We start from the raw sequence: 20550 nt of genomic DNA, 5'->3' as shown, positions 1-20550 counted from the left end.
GCTTGTTTTTAACAGCCCTTCAGTGACAGTCACACATAATTTTTAGAAATCGAGTGGCTGAAGGCAGACCTGGTTTACACAAGTAGCTTGTTTATTACTTCAATAAAGCCACTACATCTGAAAAGCCTGTTTTTATTTCAAATGCTGCACATGCTTTGGATGTAAAGTTTGATGGTAAGGCTTGATCAAAGCAAGCTAAAATGGATCTCATGAGGAGGTGTTTTGGGTGTGGTGTCGCAGGAATTGAACTTAGGGGCTAGCATTACCATGGGCAGGTAATTGGTGGGCAATTAACCAAAAAACACCTACACCTACAAGCTTTGTGTTCCTTCTCATATGCAATTTCTCTCTATCTGTACTCTAATGCAATAGTTTCAGCTTATAGGAAACTAAAAAAGACTAATAATGATTGACACAGAGGTGTTTGTGTTGTCTGATGGCACATTCCCTCCCTGCAGTGAGCCAATCCTTTGTCATTGTTCTCTCTTCCTTCCCTGACTGCTGGGTGTGGCCTGGGGTGCAAAAGGGAGTGAGCACACCTGCACAAGTCTCAGAGCCAAACAACACGAGGGCCCACACTTTGAGAGGCACCTGGCACTGGCTTCTATCCTGATTTGTGCCAGCCTTGGACCGGATCCTTCTACTCCTCCTGTGTGGGGGGCACACTGCAGCAGCTTGCCTAAGGTGACTGCTCTGCCTCTGCCCTCCCCGGTGCGTGCTGTAGCAGGTTGCCACCACTGTTACTGTTTGTGTGCACCCCACAATCTGCACTTTCACGTTGCTGCCTACAGCTTGCATGCCACAGAAGGAGAGCGAGCCAGGAGCCTGAGGAGCTCCTCCACGAGTCACTCCTCCTCAGCAGGGGAGACGAACGGTCATGAAAATTGGGGAAGTTACATACATTTCTCATTCATGCAGGACCATTCAGAAGGAGTGCCAGACAGAGGGTCAAACTGCTGCAGACCTTGCAGGCCAACCTCATTGGGTGGGGGTTCCTCATGTGTTCTGTTGTAGGTTATTATTTGCACAGCACTTCTGGGGTCTGCGGCCAAGTTCCAGTGACGACAAGTTGGGATGTATGGCCCAGTGTCCACATTACTGAGTTTAGCATGCAAACACTTTGATTTAAATCCTAGCTTCAGCACCTGATCAGCAGAGTGTTATTCTGGACCAATCTCTGCATCTCCCTGTTTCTAAAAGTGCAATTATGTGGAATATGATATGAAACTGTATCAGCCAGCTGATGTGCTGCTGTGTGCTAATATCATCCCATCACTTCTAGGATTTTCTAATTTGGCCACCATAGCCTCAAGGACAGATTGTTATGCGAGCAGTAGCACATATTTGAGGGGCCCCAGCTACCATCTATCTCAAATATCAGCTTACAGCAGGATATAGGAGTCAGACAGTAACATTTCCCTTTTACTTTATTAAGGATTTGTAATAGCCTGCTCAGATGACAAAAAATATACACAAAGTTTAAGGAAAAGAAAATGGGGCACTGAGCTTTGTAAACTGCAGGACATTGGGCCTCATTACGAATGTGGCGGGAAGATAACAACGGATCCGGTAGTGCTACCGGCGCCGTTGTTACCTCGGTGCCACATTACGAGTTCTGCTTGCCGGTGCCGGACTGCATGCGTGGTCTGACCAGGCGTGCAGACCGGCACCCGCAAGCAGAACTTGTGATTGCACTGGCACCGTTATTAACGGTGCTGCTGCAACCGTGATCCCGACCCCCATTCTGCCCTTTTGGGCAGAATGGGGATCGGGAGGCCGGCTGTACCGGCACCCGCAAATGGGCAATTACCGGCCCATTCATCTCGTAATGGGCCGGTAATGGCCCATTCGCGGGTTTGGGGACGGTAGCGAGTTTGGCGGTAGCCGTGCCCTTAATAAGGGCACGGCTACCGCCAAACTCGTAATGAGGCCCATTGTTTCTGAAGCCCATCAGGTTTGGCTCAGCCTTTCATCCTTTCAGAGGTGGATACAATTAGTACTGTTTAGCTGAGCATTGAAACCCCTGATTACTTAAGCGTCAGGATAGTTTAAAGTGCCCAAAATAACATGACTCATAGATTAAAACAATGTTTGCCTGAGGAAGAAATGCAGTCATGACATTGCGGGACAGAGCCTGAGGAGGGCATTGCCAGGTCCTCACTTTAGTGGAAAGCATTTCTGGCGTGATAGCCCCCCTGAGTCCTTGATTCTGCAAGGCACACAGTGAGGGGGCATTTCCATCTAGAGCAAGGAAATAAATGTATGGCTTCAGAAGGCAGGTATGTATAGCCCGAGACAAATATTTTTTGGTGTCTGAAGGCTTTCGTTAGGAAATTTTCTCTGGAAATTATGTGTGTGTCGAACTGTTGTAGGAGCTATGCAAATTAGAATAAACAGTCATAGTTTTCAATCTCGCCTAAGCCTGTGACGCTCAATGTTGGCAATCATTTTGAACAACAAAAAAGCACTACATGCTTACGTCTCTGCGAGTGTGTGCTTTGCAGTACACTTGTTACAGTTCAACTTTGGTGCAGGGCTGGCATCCACACTCTATCCATAACAACCTTGTAAATATCAATCAGCACCTAGCTAACGTGATGGCTGACAACAAAACGAGAGTGATAACAGGCAGGACAAGTGTGATCTATTTGTTTGGATATACTGAGATGTTGCACTGTAGGAGGTGCCTCCACCTTGCAACCCAACTAATAAATTGTTACACATCATGATAAAGCATAGTGTGCTGATGAGGTATTGCAACCAAGATCAGATCAACTGAACTTCAAAATGCCCAGTTTGTACATTCACTACAGCACAACCTTTGTGGCGATTCCATCTTTCTTTGGGGAATATATTAATAAAATCTAATAATCAAAGTTGAAATGAATATTGATAAGTTCAAGTTCTACCATGGTGAAAAAGATAGCTTAGTGAGTTAAGCACTTGTTGCACAGATCCGTGTTTGTGTGCTGGGGTTCATATTTGTGTATATATATATGTATTACATGGACGCGGTAGTTAGTGTTAGTGTTAGCAGTGCACAGTGGCGCGAGTTATGGTTGCTTATCTTACCATAACTGCTGAATTTCAGGGTTTTTTCCGGTTTTACTTTGAACCATAAAATCCCTTTAACAAAGTTTTTTTACTGAATTTGATAGGTTTTTAGTAGCGCAACTTAACCATAACGTCCATTTTAACAACGTTTTTTCATTGAATATATATATATATATATATATATATATATATATATATATATACAGTGAAATAACTTAGGCAGTGTGTGCAGTATACATGATGAAGGTGCAATATTCATAATCTTGCCATTTAGAATAATGAAATGATAACTGCTTTCTTATTAGAGTTTTGCGTACTGTGAAACATGTAATAAATAGCTAATAAAACCCACTTAATACATAATTACATTATTACAGACAAAACACAAAGAGACAACAACACATACAAATATGAGTATATACAGGGACAGTGAAGTTAACAAAAAAGCAGAAGTAGTAGCAGAAAAAGTTCATAACCTAACTGATTGTCTTTATGCAGGGAAACTATTGCTCTGTTTCAAAGCTGCTACGTACCATATGTATGTGTATCACATGATGTGACTGCACCCAAAGGAAAGGAGAGTGAGTATAATGTATACAAATATGACCATATACAGGGAAGGTAGAGTAATAAAAATAAAACTATGAGAAAGTGCCGATAACCCTAATGATTATCTTCATGCACAGAAAGGATTGCTCTGTGAAGCCTGTGTCTTCCGCTATGTATATGTTTCATATGATTTGACTTGACCCTAAGTCTACAAATATAGTACCTTTTCAATTTTTACTTCCTGACTGTTACTGAAGAAAACTATGTGGCTTAGATATGTCAGTAAAGGAAAAAAAGGGAGAGCCAGCCATGTGATGTCATCAGTGATGTCATCAGTGATGTCATCAATGACATTTGTGATGTCATCTTTGATGTCCTGGGTGTTAGTGTTAGCAGTGCACGGTGGCGCGAGTTATGGTTGCTTATCTTACCATTACTGCCGAATTTCAGGGGTTTTTCGTTTTTACTTTGAACCATAACGTCCCTTTAACAAAGTTTTTTCACTGAATTTCATAGGTTTTTAGTAGCGCAACTTAACCATAATGTCCCTTTAACAAAGTTATTTCACTGAATTTCATAGGTTTTTCATAGCGCAACTTAACCATAACGTCCCTTTAACAAAGTTTTTTCACTGAATTTCATAGGTTTTTAGTAGCACAATTTAACCATAGTATCCCTGACTTCATATACATGTAACATAGAACATACTGAACCCCCACGTAGTGATTTTGATGTCCGCGGACTACCGCCATGTCCGCCGACATATCGAGAATCTGAGCGTGGTGAATGTAATATTAAATAGTGTGCCCCATTTCCCCTTTGAAGTTGGCTCTGAAAAGAGCCGTTTTTTTGTTTTTTTTACAGATGCTTGACAGACACCTGTTATTTTGTATTTTTTTTCTTGTTTTTTTTCTTACTTTACTCCTAAAATCTTCACATAACCTTCTCCAAAGCAACCCTTACATTCCAAAATAGAAAGGCATTTCCCGTAAAAGATAAAGCGATGCCATCTTCTTTAAAATTAACAGTATTACTGGCATCAATATTCTCATTATTACAGAAGAACATACCAGCTCTAAGCATGAAGGCACACATGCCTCGGTTGATGACACACCTAGCAATGTTTTGCTGAGGACAAAAAACGGAACATATTGCCCTAGGTAGTAATCCAGAAAAAATTACTTTCGCATTTGGAAGGATCTTCATTACGGCTTGAACCAAACGTTCCAAATCAGCCAACAAAGTAGGGGCACTGACGTTGCCCAAATGGAAAGCACCTTAGTGCAAAACTACCACATGCGGACTGTTCATCGTGGCCATATCCTCACAAACTTGTACAATTCCCTGTACATTGCAATCAGGCACAGTGCTACACACCACCTCCACTCCTTTCACATCAAAGTTCTTTTCAACATGCCTGCATCGAGCGTACTCTTGTAAACCATGCACAAACATATCTCCAAGCACCAACACCCTGACTTTCTCTACTTCTGCCATCTTCACCACACACAGTCTCTTTCAACACAAATCCACAACCTCGACATCTGATTGGCTATCCGTACAGTCTTCTTTCCATGTTGGATTTGCTGGAAAACCCCGGATGAAGCACGCCCTGTCCACAGACAGCCGTGGTGTCCGCGGACCTCGTAACTCTTCGACACCCCTTCTACAATTTCCACTTTACTCTCTGTGCCATTCCCTCATTGCATACAGCTAAGCAGTCACACAATACGAAGAACTTCCTCAGAACACCCCCATTTTGTTTATTTTCGAACATTTCAGGACAATTATCATTTCATTATTCAACATATTAACATTACAAATATTATACTTTCATCTTGTACGCTGCACACAATGCAATGTTTCTCCATTAGTGGCTCAGTATACTAGATAGAACCCCATAATACAATGCTATTTATATCAATGCATCGTTCAAAGCACTAATTACGGTATGATATTTATTGCAATGATCCTTGACACTTTTTTTGCAACATTATAATAAAAATCCCGAGTACACAAATTTCATGAAAAGTAAATGCACATGTGATGTCATCAGTGATGTCATCAATGACATTTGCGATGCCATCTTTGATGTCCTGGTTGTTAGTCTTAGCAGTGCACGGTGGTGGCGCGAGTTATGCTTGCTTAGCTTACCATAACTGGTGAATTTCAGGGGTTTTTCGGCTTTACTTGGAACGATAACGTCCCTTAAACAAACTTTTTTTATTAGCACGCAAACAATATACAAAGATGTAGTGTAAACAGCAAGTTCTCACAGATGGCTTTACACAGAATGTTGCAAAGTAAGCATTTATGCTCGTTCACAGTGAAGGTCAGCTGCTTCCATTTTTTTCTCGCGGCCCGGAGAGACCCACGACTCCCAGTATAAGGTTCTATTTTTTTTTTACCTTGACAGACAGAGATTGTGCTGAAAGACTTCTTTTGAAGAAGTGTAGCAAAAACGTAAGACACGATAAAGATGAAATTTCTGAAACAAAACCACTTTTGTATATTATATCACTTTGAGAAAGATTGTTGGCACACGCAGAGTCATATTTTGGGACTGCACCACACTTGGACAATGGAAAATGCAATTATAATGTAAGTAACCCTTTAGATTATTTTATACCGGAATATAATAACAATAGCGTAGCATTAAAGCCCGGTCAAGTTGTACTTGTTCGTTCAATGTGACATATTGTTTTCTACCGCGCACTATTACCGCCGAATTGATCCCCTGTCATTTAGAGGGCTCTGAAAAAGACAGACGACACAGGGTGGGTTAATAGAAATCATTTAACCGGTCTGTAGCCGGTCAAGCGCTCTACTCGCAGTGCCACTTCTCTGTAGACGGTCAAGTGGCACAGCGAGTAGAGCGCTCGCTTTGACATCCGTGCAGAGCTTGCTAATGCAGGTTAGAATCCTGGCATGGGCAAACTCAGCCTTTCATCCTTCCGTGGTCGATTAAATGAGCATCACACACTGTGGGTAGTAATAAGCAGTGCTGAGATACCTGACGGTTCTTAGCGCTATATAAATGCAAAAATATTATTATTTTATTATTAACATACTCCGTTGCACTATCTTCGCTAGCAAATAGTTTCACGTCCTAGTAAATAAAATTTATATTTTTAATAAAGATCGGCTGGTGAGACTAATTTATGTTTTTTAAAACAGGTACGTTGCCCCATTTTGACAATGTCACGATTTTCAGACTCCAGCGGATGGATATTTCAACTGCCAGGTGCAGCTCCATGTAAGCAACTTCATGACCCTCACCATTTTATGGGACAATCGCCAAGGACCAATATGCCCTTACGCAGTACTAGCGGCTAGAAGCAACATGCCAACCATTATGGTGGTCTAATGCCTCATTGTTGGACCAACCTTCCGATTATCAGTGCGACCATTTACTGCTTTTATCATAAACCAACAGCCTATCTACCGCAAAGGAACAGCGCGTGGCTCAAAATAAACTTTTGCTGATCGACAGCAGAGACAATTGCAAATTGCTGAATATTCACTAAACATTTCATGTGAAATAAATGTACTTTACCAAATGTACAATCCTGCTGTTTACTTTTAAACCAGAGTTTCATATTCCGAATTGTGGCGCACTGTGTTCTAAGCTGATCTAACAACCTCTGTACCGCAAAGGAACATCGCGTGGCTCAACATGAACTTTTGCGGATCGACTACAAAGACAAATGCAAATCGCTGAATATTCTCTAAACATTTGATGTCAAATAAATGTACTTTACAAAATGTACAATCTTGCTGTTTGTTTTTAAATCACAGTTTCATATTCTGAATTGTGGCGCGCTGTGTTGTGACATAATGTGTGTTGTCTTCCGGGTTCTGTGTAAAGTCTCGTAGGACTGGAGACGACTGGGCGCGTTTGATGACGCACCCTGTAACGTCACGGAGAGAGGCGGGGAATATGAATGCTTTCATAATGTCAGGCTTAGGGGCGGGAGATATGATTTAGTGTCGCAAAAGCAAGTCAGCCAGGTCAATAGCGCCAGTCATAGGATTATCACATAATGTCGGCGCACACCAGCCTGATTTATCATTTCTTTAGTGGACAAAAAGTCGGGTGAGGCCCATAGGAAATTGTACTATCAGCGGACAAAAGGAGGGTTCATAGAACACTTTCAACCTGACAACGAACAATACAAACAACGCTCTCAGAACACCCCCATTTTGTGTAATAGCAACTATTTCGGGACACCGCGAGTGTTCTTAGAACACAATTAACTTAACAGATTACAAAACGGACAGCGTCCTCAGGACACCCCCAGTTTGTGTATTTACGAACATTTAAATAGACCGTGAGTGTTTTTAGCTCAATTTTACCTTCCTTGCGAACAAAAAGGACACATACTCCGTCCTCTGAACACCCCACCATTTAGTTTATTTACAAAATGTCAGAACAGCCGTTTTCTCTGCAGACAAATCGAACACAACAAAAGCGTATAGCACATAAAAAAACAAAACATTGAACCTATCTCATACTCCCCCACCCTCCCCAAACACTCTTACACACCAACACACTCCACTAAATACAATTTTTAATCCAAGTTTTACCGCGCTGTACGCGGTCGACGGCGAATACAAGATGGCCGGCGCCACAGAAAATCTGACGCGCTCCATGCCCCACGCCGTCCAATCAGCGAACACGTTGCATGTTCGCGGACATGACGTAAGCCCATGGGCCAATCGGGGTGCTGTCCGCAGAGCGAACAGGGAAGTCTGTCCGCGAAGAGAACACAGATATCACTAATTTTTTTGCCTTACATTTTGGTCATTTTTTTAAAAACTACTTGATGGATTTATCCCAAATTGCAAAAGCCCGCTTTCGGGACCAAGCCACCGCTCCTGTCACAAATTTGGTGTAAATCCGTCCAGCGGTTCGGGCTGTAGCCGTGTGCAAAGTTTTTTCCCATTATCTCTATAGGAAAAAACAAAAGTTTTGGGGACCCCTATAACTTTGCCCCCCCTGGACCAAACCTCTGCAAACTTTGCAAACAAATTCAGAGTGGGTCATATACTTTTTTTGCAGAGTTTGGTGAGGATTCGTCCAGAGGGAGCAAAGTTATAAGCCACCCAAAAAGTGCATAGGGTCCAATCACATCAAGTGATACATATACATAGGATAAATAGCAGCTTTGAAACAGAGCAATCACTTATTTGCATGAAAATAATCAGTTAGGTTATGAATTGTTTCTGCTACTACTTCTGCTTTTTTGCTAAATTCACTTTCCCTGTATATACCCATATTTGTATGTGTTCTTGTCTCTTTGTGTTTTGTATGTAGTAAAGCAATTATATAATACATGGGTTTTATTTGCTACTTATTACATATTTCACAGTACACAGAGTTCTATTAAGAAAACAATTATCATTTCATTATTCAACATATGAACATTACAAATATTATACCTTCATCTTGTACGCTGCACCCAATGCTATGTTTCTGCATGAGTAGCTTAGTATACTAGATAGAACCCCATAATAGAATGCTATTTATATCAATGCATCGTTCAATGGACTAATTAGGGTATGATATTTATTGCAATGATCGTTGACACTTTTTTCTCAACATTATAATAAGAATCCCTTGTACACATATTTTATGAAAAGTAAATACACATGCGATGTCATCAGTGATGTTATCAATGACATTTGTGATGTCATCTTTGATGTCGTGGGTGTTAGTCTTAGCAGTGCACGGTGGTGGCGCGAGTTATGGTTGCTTAGTTTACCATAACTGGTGAATTTCAGGGGTTTTTCGGTTTTACTTGGAACCATAACGTCCCTTAACAAAGTTTTTTCACTGAATTTCATAGGTTGTTAGTAGCGCAACTTAACCATTAGTCCCTTTAACAAAGTTTTTTCACTGAATTTCATAGGTTTTTAGTAGCACAATTTAATAATAATAACTCTGATTTTATGTACATGTAAAATTGAACATACTGAACTTCCTCTACTGAGTTTGATGTCCGCGAACTCTTGTAATGTCCGCGGACATGTTCGGACAACAGCACCACTACCCAATAACTCTGGGCGGGGTATCTTTAATTGTTATATGATATCGTATGAACATTTTACAATTTCACAAACCAGAACACATACACAAATACATAAGAAGTGTAACCCATATATGTAACACACACACCATTCATTTAAATACAATATGTTCTAAAATGGAATATACCAAAAGAAGAAAGATAGGCTTCCAACATAATTACCTCACAAACACTTCACAACCAAGAACATTAGCAGATCTACAGACCATTCAGAATATACCTTACCTGAAATAGTAAGTGTACTGCATTGTACTCATATATTTATAAACTTTCTGTATTAGATAAAAAAAAATGATATTATGTTTTTTTCACAGAAATGTCTAGTACTCTGGAGTGGCTAGAGGAGCATTTCCCACATGAGGAAATGTTAGAAGATAGTGAAGCTAATGGTAGACACTTTACAATATAAACCATTTAATTATTATTATTTTATATACATTTAACGTATATTTTTTTTTTGTACAGAGCATACCAAAATAGAAAGTACTACAGAAAAAGCTGTTATGGATAAGACTCTTCACAGCATACAGGAAAAAATGGATCTATTGTTGACTAATTTTAATAATTGAAAAACCTTTGTGGAAGATCATTTTAAACAAAAAACCACGTACTATTGTCCCACATGTGCCTGTCCGCCCTCACCATATCCCAGTCAATTATCCCCAAACCCTCTCCATGAACCAAAAACGTTTTGATGAGACTTCCATCCCTTCTTCACCTGATACAAATCCTGTTGAAACCCCTAATTCTCCTGTTTCTGTTTCATGTTCTGCCTCACCTTCACTGTCATAAATTAATCATACATGTTAAATGAAGTTACATTTTTATATTGTGTTCTAATTCATTTCATGTTTTTTTAAAAAAAAAGCAATTTAGGTGTCCGCGGACAGCGCGGGTGTCCGGAATGTCCGTAAAGAAACGAAAATGGAGGTGTCCTGAAGAACACTATACCGGTCCGTACTGTTCTCTAGCAAGTTGAAACTGTTCTAAGAACACACGCAGTGTCCTGAAATGTTCGTAAATAAACAAAATAGGGTTGTCCTGAGAATGGTATACCTGTCTGTTTTGTTCGTAGGCAGGTTGAAACTGTTCTAAGAACACATCATGTGCCCTATAATGTTTGTAAATAAAGGAAATAGGGGTGTCCTTAGAACACTATACCTCTCCGTAATATTCGCATGAAAGTTGAAACTGTTCTAAGAACACACGCAGTGTCCTGAAATGTTTGTAAATTAACAAAATAGGGGTGTCCTGAGGACTCTATGCCCATCCGTATTGTTCGCAACCAAGTTGAAATTGTTCTAAGACCACATATAATGTCCTCAAATGTGCGTAAATAAACAAAATTGAGGTGTCCTGAGAACGCTATGTCTGTCCATATTGTTCGCAAGCAAGTTGAAACTGTTCTAAGAACAAACACTTGTCTGTAACTGTTAGTTTGACATGTGACACACTTTTAATTACTTCAGGACCCAAACAGTGTCCATAGAACATCAACGCGCATGCGCAAACCAATGTCCGTGCATTTGGTGTCCTGCGGACAGCCGCTTCCTTCGCAGACATGTTCGCGAAGCGATCATGTGACCGCAACCACGCTGATCGTGTGTTCTGAATGCGGACACTGTTCGTGTCCCCGAACAGTTTAAAAGTACATTTTCAAGTAATCCACAATATTTTTTTAAAAAAACTCACCATAGCACAAGTCGCACATACTAATCCTGAGTTTCTACATACTTTTTGAAACTTTTTGAACCTTTTTTTGTGTTCGATCTGTCTGCGGACAGCGCGCATGTCCGTGAACCGCTTACAAGCACCCCTATAAAAGACCACGCCCTAGAGCTTATTCTCATTGTGTTTCTGGCTGTTCTACAGAGCACAGCGAATTTTACTGCCACCTGCAGATTTCCATCTTGAACCTGATGGCATCCATGGCTGCACTGCTGCAACCTGGTGCTGCATCTGCCTCAGCACCACCCCCAACCCCTCCACTACCACCTCCCCAAGGGCCTGAAGAGGGGAACAGGAGTGAGGATGCAGAGGAGGAAGAAGAGGATGACGAGGATGAGGTAGTTGAACTCCCTACTACCCACACTCAGCGCGAGTCTTGGGTGTGGTGGTTATTTACCATTTGTGGGAATGGTCCTAAGGCTCGTGCAAACCAAGTAACCTGCAAAGAGTGCAAAATGGTACTCAGTCACGGGAGGCTTGGTTCGTACAGCTTTGCGACCACTACCATGAAGCGACACCTAAGGTCATTTCACACTGGATCCGTAGCAGGTTGACTTCCCCTACTTCATCCTCCGTTTCTGATCCTGTCACCACAGGGAACACTCCTGCGGGACAGCATATTCCTCAAGCTGCCTCAGAGGCCATACACAATGCTGATGACCCTTACCTTTCGATGGTCACAGTTGTGTGTATGTACTGCGATGCAGTACTCTGCAGGGGGGAGCGACTTCGAAGTGCTTTGCGTCTCAGAGCACGAGAAGATCTGCTCACTACCCAAATAAAACCCACTCTACATCTTCCTCTCTCAGCTCGCCCTTTCTTATCTCCGTGGTTGGTGTCCCCCCTTTACCCTCCTATGCCCTCCTCTCCTAGTGTGTCTTGTATAAAAAAATCAAAAAAAATATAAAACAACAAAAATCAAACAAATTAAGTCTCTTTTCAGAGCCACCTTTCACAGTTAAAAAATAGAAGTGAAAATAAATGAAGCAGGGCCCTGCGGACATCTAAAATTTTGGGGTGCTGCCCTATCATAACCATTGCAATTTTCTCTGGGAGGAAGTGGTGGCTCTGAAAAGAGCCTTTTGGTGGTGTTTGTGTTTGAAAAATTATAAATACTCAACACCTACTACAAAATGGATGCTGTAATTCTAAAAAAGGTTGCAATGCATTTTGTATATTTCTCAGAAAAATCTGATTGCCAGCATAAGTTAGATGGACTCCATCTCTGCGAAAAATGTATGTACTACGAAACATAATATTTTCATTGTAAAAAGAGGACATGCCAAAATCTCTTAGAAAGGCACAAACAGCCTTATTGACATTGCACCTTGCTTTCTCCATCCAACGAAGCCACATTTGTCTCTGCGCAATCCGTGAAAAAATTACTTGAGAATTTGGAAACATGTCCATGACCTTCCCAAGTCCTTCTTTCGTTGCAAATTGCAAAGAAATTCTAGACACATGTCCTAAACTGTTCCCTCGACAATGAATTATAATTATATCTGGATGTTGCTCTGTCTCCAAAGTAGCACAGCGAGGTAGCAAGTCTAACCACTTCATTCCTCGTACTCCATGCCAGTGTACTTCCACATGTGGGAATCCAAGATCTACAGCTACTCCACAGCTTTCTGCATACACCTTCAACCAATGTATCCACGAGTCTCCCAAAATCCAATCTGTTTTCTGAAACACACAGCCATAGCTATCTGTTCTTCTCTCAGCAAAAAGGGTATCTGAGAAACTCTCTCCTGGCACAACACACCCACTAAAGTTTCCTGACCAATCCCTTTCTATCCTCATTCTGATTTACATGGCTTCCCAACCCAAAAATCCCCGAATGTAACACCCGATATCCGCGAACTACCGCCACGTCCGCCGACATATCGTAACATGGACAGCCCTTCTACCATTTCCACTTCGCTCTCTGTGCCATTCCCTCATTGGATGTAGCTAATAAGTCACATGACCAATCACATAGAAGACCTCTACATCTAACTGCATCATCATAGATGAGCATTGCAAATGTACTGTGAATCTCTCTGAGTACAAGTGTCATTTCATTGGAAAGCACCTTCTACAAGAAGTACTGTACAAGTCTCCAAGATTTGTACTTGCAGCTCCATCCATAGCCATATGCATGAACACAAACTGCAGGTATGCATATTTTCAGTAAAGTACATGTACAATTCTTCTAGTTGCATATAAACAGATTAACTGACTTTTAGCTTGTATAATCTGTAAAATGAATTTACTGTCTTTTTTTCCATCTCCTAAAATCAACTGTCACTTGCACGCCTTTATACTATTTAATTTCTTTTTACACACACATATTCAAATCATGTTGAAGTAACATTTTTTAAATAAAATATAAAGACTGCATATAGTCAAACAAAATTGCATGCACACACTATGTTCAAATCCCAAACAACAATACTTGTACAATAACATAAACATTTATTTATTTATTTATTTATTTACTTACTTATATGTATATAGTGCAAGCAGCCCATGACATTGAGGCACTATTACTTGCAAGAGCTCAGTTACAGGAATAGTGATATCCAGTGGTACATTATGAATTTCACAAGGCATAGTATTGATATTTTGTTTGCTACAGTTAGTCATTGCAACACAGTTTATTCATTAAGAACATATGATATATATTCAACTGGTGCGACGTATCTTATGTGAATAAGATAGTTTTAATGGTTTTGAGGAAGGCGCTGAGGATGTCAATTAAAAAAAGCAATGTCTAAATTAAAAACAGTGCTATATACAAACAAAATTACTAATTTGTTTATTTTACAATTGCAGTGAAGACCATTCTCCTGAAAAGAAGCAGCCGAATTTGAAGTACAAAGAACAACTAAGAAGTAACCTGCTCATTTTAGAAAAAGAGTAAGTTGAATACCACCATAATATTTGTATTATTACTCAAACACACTGTAAGGTTAATTCATGCGATTTCTGTGCCTAAAAATAGAGATTGTGCACCATTCTGTCCAAAAATCCCCATTTCTTAAACAGTGATTTTTAGCCAGAATGGCCCACAAATTCCTATTTTTCGACACACAAATTACCCAACTCAGACACTAGAATTTGGATGTTATAGAACAAACAACTGTTTTAATTGTATAGCATTAGATTTACTATTTGTACTTCTCCACACCACTAGCTTACTTTTTATCTGTCATCTGAACCCCAGTTTAGTAAGACATTAATTCAAGAATACCCATCCCTACTAGTTGTAGTTGCCCAATGCACAATCACACACCATTACATACATCTTTATCATCTTACTCAACACTCATGCACACAGCACACATACATTGCAGAACACCCCAACCCATACCTTCTTTATTTTTTCAACAGACCCTAAAGAATGCCTACCAAAAATCAAGTCCGTAGAAAGCAACGCAGAAGTAGAGCAAATGAAAATAAAAGTGTCCAACATAAGCATCCATCTCTAGCAGAATCATTTAGTAAAACCAAAGAAGTTTTAAGTACAGAAACTTTGCCTCCTCTATCAACATGTAAAACAAACCAGAAAACAATTAACAAAAAATCAGCTATCAATACAGATAAAATTGCTTCTATAAATCTTGATATAGTGCAAAGTAAGCATACCATGAAAGGTATTTTAGCCAAAATGTTCCGTCACAGAGTCCTTCAAAATCTTATAAAAACAGGAGAGAAACCAGGTTCAACCCTTAAAACCTATCATAGGAAATTAATCTTAGAAGCGTTGATAGACAGTGCAATTCTTCTCAAAAGAAAGTTATTTATTTTAGTGTTAAACAAAATGAAACCACTAACAAAACGAATTACTGAATTACAAAAGAGACTTCTCAATAAACAAAATGTCAACAGAAAGAACTTCTTAAATATCTGTGGAGGTGAATGGAGTCACACTACAAGCACAGAACCATACTTTAATGAAGAAGCATACAAACAAAAGCAAACAAATACAATTGCCATACATAGCAGTGGTCGAGGTTATGAAAAAGTTAATAATACCATAATGGAACAAGAAGTACTGCTTAGAAAAATATGCCCTGAAAACTTAGAATTACCTCTCCATTCAACTGAATCAGAACGTCTAGTGTACAAATGGCCATGCACGTCAATGTGTAACATTCCCAAAAAAATGTTCAAGTCTTTACGCCAATTCCCCAATCAATATGTGAAAGGCAAAGACAAAATCAAAATTAAACTACTGCAAAATATGTATACCTGTCCAGTGCACAGGTACACAGGACTACAAGGACATTCATTGGCCTGCATTACAGGACCTACTTGCAAAACCACCTTCCATGATATCATAAGGATATCAACACATCATTCAACAATAAGAAATCTAGTCTATAAACTGTACTATGCTAAAAGTCCTGCTTTAGCACTAGCCAATTTAAATAACATTCTTCTCCATGGTACAACAAAAGACCTACTTGAAGAAATCGACTATATCCAGACAAAATATTTTGGAAGTGAAAGCCACTTACAGAATGAAATAGCTTTAAACCAAATTAGCAACAATTCTACGCATGGCAACCTTTTACTACACACATACAAAAAAGAAATACTAAAATTTAAAAGTACATCAGCTGAAGTACCAAACCATGTGTGTGTATGTTGCCGCAGAACTTTTTATAAAAGTAACACAAAAACTGTAGACCTATCATACAAAATAGAAGACAATGAAGATTCTAAATGGTTTGAATTAGCTCTCTACCTTATAGCAGAAAACACATACGAAATAACTGACCCCTAATACTGTGCAGTTACTGCACTACAAAACTTGACAACAACCAAACTCCTTCACGTGCTATCACAAATAATTTGGAATTATATCCACTAACCGTGCACCCATTTCAAGCAATAATACGCCTTCAAACAAAAACAGCAAAATTACCTCCCTCTGAATTAGTGAAAGGTATTCATGGAAAATTAGTGAATTTACCATTAGATTTAAAAGAAAATGTGCACACTCTAGGAGTGCAACGTCCAATGCAGCAATCTTTAATTATCTTAGTAAATGGAGTACCTACAAAAGACAAAAAAATATGGCAACAGCTGGTCGATTTACATAAAGTTAGACAAGCCTTGCAATATCTTAAAAAGAATAATGAATACTACAAAGAAATTAATATTGAAGAAAACTTGAAGGATACAACTGAAATAATTCAAGAGACACAAGAAGCTGGTCAATTTGAGCTCCTAGATCCTGCTACAATATCAAATACTTTAGACCCTTATACAATTCATCCATTGCACTCTAATGACAGCATAGAAGATGCACTAGAAACGTACCAAATGCGTCAAACAAAAGGATCACCAATCAGCATATGGGAAAAAAGTATAGAAGCACGTGCTTTTCCTCTACTCTTTCCTACTGGCAAAGGATGGAGGTACGATGATAGACCTATTCAAATATCAGCATCAGAATACCGCTCATTACGGATGTATTCTGAAGATCCCAGATTTAGACAAAATGTGGAATACATATTCCACCTACTCTTTGAAAGTGAACTACCAACTTTATGTTACGGAGTTGCACACACATTCAAATCAGGATCCCACTTTCAAAATATGTCAGCTACACAATTATTACAAAAAGTGCAAAAAAAAGATGAGGTTTTACAATCAAATATTACAAATCTATTAGCAAATATGCGTGGTACTAAAGAGTACTGGTTTTGACGTCATGGAGATGTACGTTGTATGATCAGAAACCTTGGCCCACCCACTTGGTTTGTTACATTAAGTTGTGCAGAATATGCATGGGAAGATTTACATGATTTCCTACGCATATCAAACAAAAACAAAACAAACATAGATATACTAACACCTGGAGAACTTTGTTCTCTGGATCCTGTTAATGTTTAAAGATATTTTCACCATTGCTTCATTGCTATTCTACACTTTATTTGTAATAAAACTGTTCCTCCCCTTGGAGAAGTGCAACACTTCTTTTGGAGAAAAGAATACCAAGCCATAGGAGCACCACATATCCACATGCTTTTATGGATTAAAGATGCTCCTTAATTTGGTCAAGACAGTGATGCCACTGTTTTACAGTTTATTGAAAAATATGTCACTTGTCAAATTCCATCAAAAGCCACAAATAGTGATCTTCATGCACACATTTTACAATTTCAAAGACACAAATGTGGGAAATACTACACCAAATGCCGCTTTGGTTTCCCTAGACCGTTTACAAATACAGGTCAAGTGAACAACCTCATGTCTTCCTTTAGACTAGTGTTAAAGGTAAATCACCTAAAAATACATATTACATAACATAAAAAGAACATAAGAAGAAAAATATATCAATGATTACAATGCAATCATTGCCCTGTTATGGAATGCAAACATAGATGTGCAGTAAATTGCAGACAATTCCACTGCAGTTGCACGATATGTTACAGCATACTTAACCAAAGCAGAAAAAACAGAGCTCCAAGACCTATGGAATGACCTGTCTTCAGATAAAACAGTGTCTCAGAAATTATACAGCTTGGGCATAAAAATGCTCTCCCATAGAGAATGTGGATCCTATGAAGTAGCAGATCGTTTAACTGGTAAGGCATTGTACGATACATCTGAAAATATAGTATGACTAAGACTTGGTCCTGCTAAATCTAGAAAAAGAGTTCTAAAATCATACAAAGATATAGAAACAATAGCCAAACATGATCCCAACAGCCAAGACATTTTAAAAAACAATTTATTGGACACATACTACCCACACAGAAGTAATACTTTGGAAACCATGTGTCTATATCACATAGCCCAAAACTTCACATACAAAAATAATATAAAACCTGATGAAAAAAAGGTAAATACAGAGTGACAAACTGTGAAGGCAGCTTAGTAAAACTCACCAAACCAAATTTCATTAATCTATAAAATTGTCATGAAAGACTCCTCAACAAAAAGAACTATATTACATGTCCCTGCTACAACTCTTTAAACAATGGAGAAAAGAAGAAGAAATACTAGATAACTATGACTCATATGAAGACGCTTTCAAAGCAAATGAAAGCACTATAACTGATGTAAACTTTACACAGTACAACACAATGTTGCACAATGAACAGCAACACGAAGAAGAACTCCAGGCCCAACTAGATAAGGACACTCCTGACAGTAGTCAACCTTCTGTAACAGGAAGCCAAGAACCACGGGAGAACCACTAATAACAAATGAGGCAGAATTAGCTATGACAGAAGTAGAAAACACCATGTGTCAGTATGAAGATAAAGAAGACTTTACTATACTACAATCAAAATTAAACAATGAGCAACGTAGCATTTTTCAAGAAGTAACAAAAGAAATTGCACATGGTGTACAACATGAAAACAAAGAATGCACCTGCCAAAATTACAAACCTATACTACTTTACCTCAGTGGTGAAGCTGGTTCTGGCAAAACATTCCGAATCAAAATCATCAGTAAGTTCCTTCAACAATTGACAAACAACAAACTGTTAGCTGTTGTCACTGCCCCCACAGGTTTAGCTGCCTACAACATAGGCGGTGTCACTTTACACTGATTACTACTCCAGCCAGTAGAACACCAAAACAAATTAGACTATTACAAACTTTCTACTGAAGCTGCAATGGAACTGCGCAGAGTATTAAAACAAATGAAAATGCTACTAATAGATGAAGTGAGCATGGTGTCCAACCTAATGTTGGCTTTGATTCACCTCAGATTACAAGAAGTACTCAAAACAAACTATGAAGAGCTCTTTGCAGGAAAACACATTATTGTTTTCGGAGATCTTCATTTGACACCAGTAAAAGGTGAGCCTATTTTTAAAACATTAGCACACAAACTCTGCCGTAAAACTGTTGGCAGCATTGGAAATGTCAATCTTTGGCAACATTTCCAATACAGAGAATTAGCAGAAAACATGCGGCAATCTGCAGATCTCACTTATGCCAAAATCCTAAAAAGTATTAGAGTTGGTATACTATCTAAAGAAGCACAAGCAATATTAAAAACCCGGCATATTCATGCACTTTATGGCGATAATGCATGTGCTGCAGATGTTATGGAACAATTACCCCATAAACATGTCAATTGTATGGCCTTAATGCCAACTCTTGCAAGCTGTTTCAAATTCAATGAAATAATGTTAAATAAAGAAATGCAACCAATAATGGAAATTAGCACCACAGACAAACTAGATGTACATGGTATGACACTACCCATGTGTGAGCAAGCCACAACAAGACTAAATAGTTTAGCAAAATCAATCTCCAACACAGCAGGGTTGGAAAAGATATTAAAATTAAATTGCAGAGTAATGCTTAAATGTAACCTTGACGTGGACCAAGGACTCGTTAATGGAGCACTGGGTACAGTTGTTGGCTTTCAAACATACCCACATGACAACAAAATTCAGTTTGTCAATATTCTCTTTGACAAACTTTCAGAAGTAAAAAGGATAGGACGCTCAACAGCTCGATTCCTTCTCTTCAAAGACATGTATGTACGCAGAGAACAATTGTCTCTAACTCTTGCATATCCAGTCACCATTCATAAATCACAAGGTCTTACCCTAGACAAAGCAATGATACACATTGGTAACACAGTCTTTAAAGAAGGCATGAGCTACATAGCACTATCACGCTTACGTACACTTGACGGTCTATTTCTAATGAACTTTGATGCAAGTAAAGTAAACGCTGATATTCCTTGCATTTTAGAATACAATAGACTTCGCTCACTATACAATCCCCATCTAAACACATTTTTCTGTTCCACAAAAAGTAAAACATTGTAAAAGAAAACTAAATCAAACAGAAATGCAACAGGATGTCACTGCAAATCCTCCAAAGAGAGTAAAAGAAACTAAAACTTCATCAAGTACCACAAACATAAAAGAACCAATTAGGCAAAGTAAACCAGGTACTTCGTCAAAGAAGGAAGACAAACAAAAAAAAATCAATCAGATACAGAACTACCTGGTCCATTTAAACTCTCAAATATAGTTGGAGTAAGTTGCTACGCAAATGTAGCAATGAATATTGTATTTCAATTGCCACCAATTGTTGACAACATTTACTTACACAGTACAGAGCTATTGTTTTTGCAAATGTTAGTACTTCATAGAAATGCA

This window comes from Ambystoma mexicanum, chromosome 5p (assembly GCF_040938575.1).
Source record: "Ambystoma mexicanum isolate Mex_15411 chromosome 5p, UKY_AmexF1_1, whole genome shotgun sequence".
Taxonomy (NCBI): Eukaryota; Metazoa; Chordata; class Amphibia; order Caudata; family Ambystomatidae; genus Ambystoma; species Ambystoma mexicanum.
The sequence above is the reverse complement of the archived record's forward strand: the minus strand, read 5'-3'. Positions refer to the sequence as shown.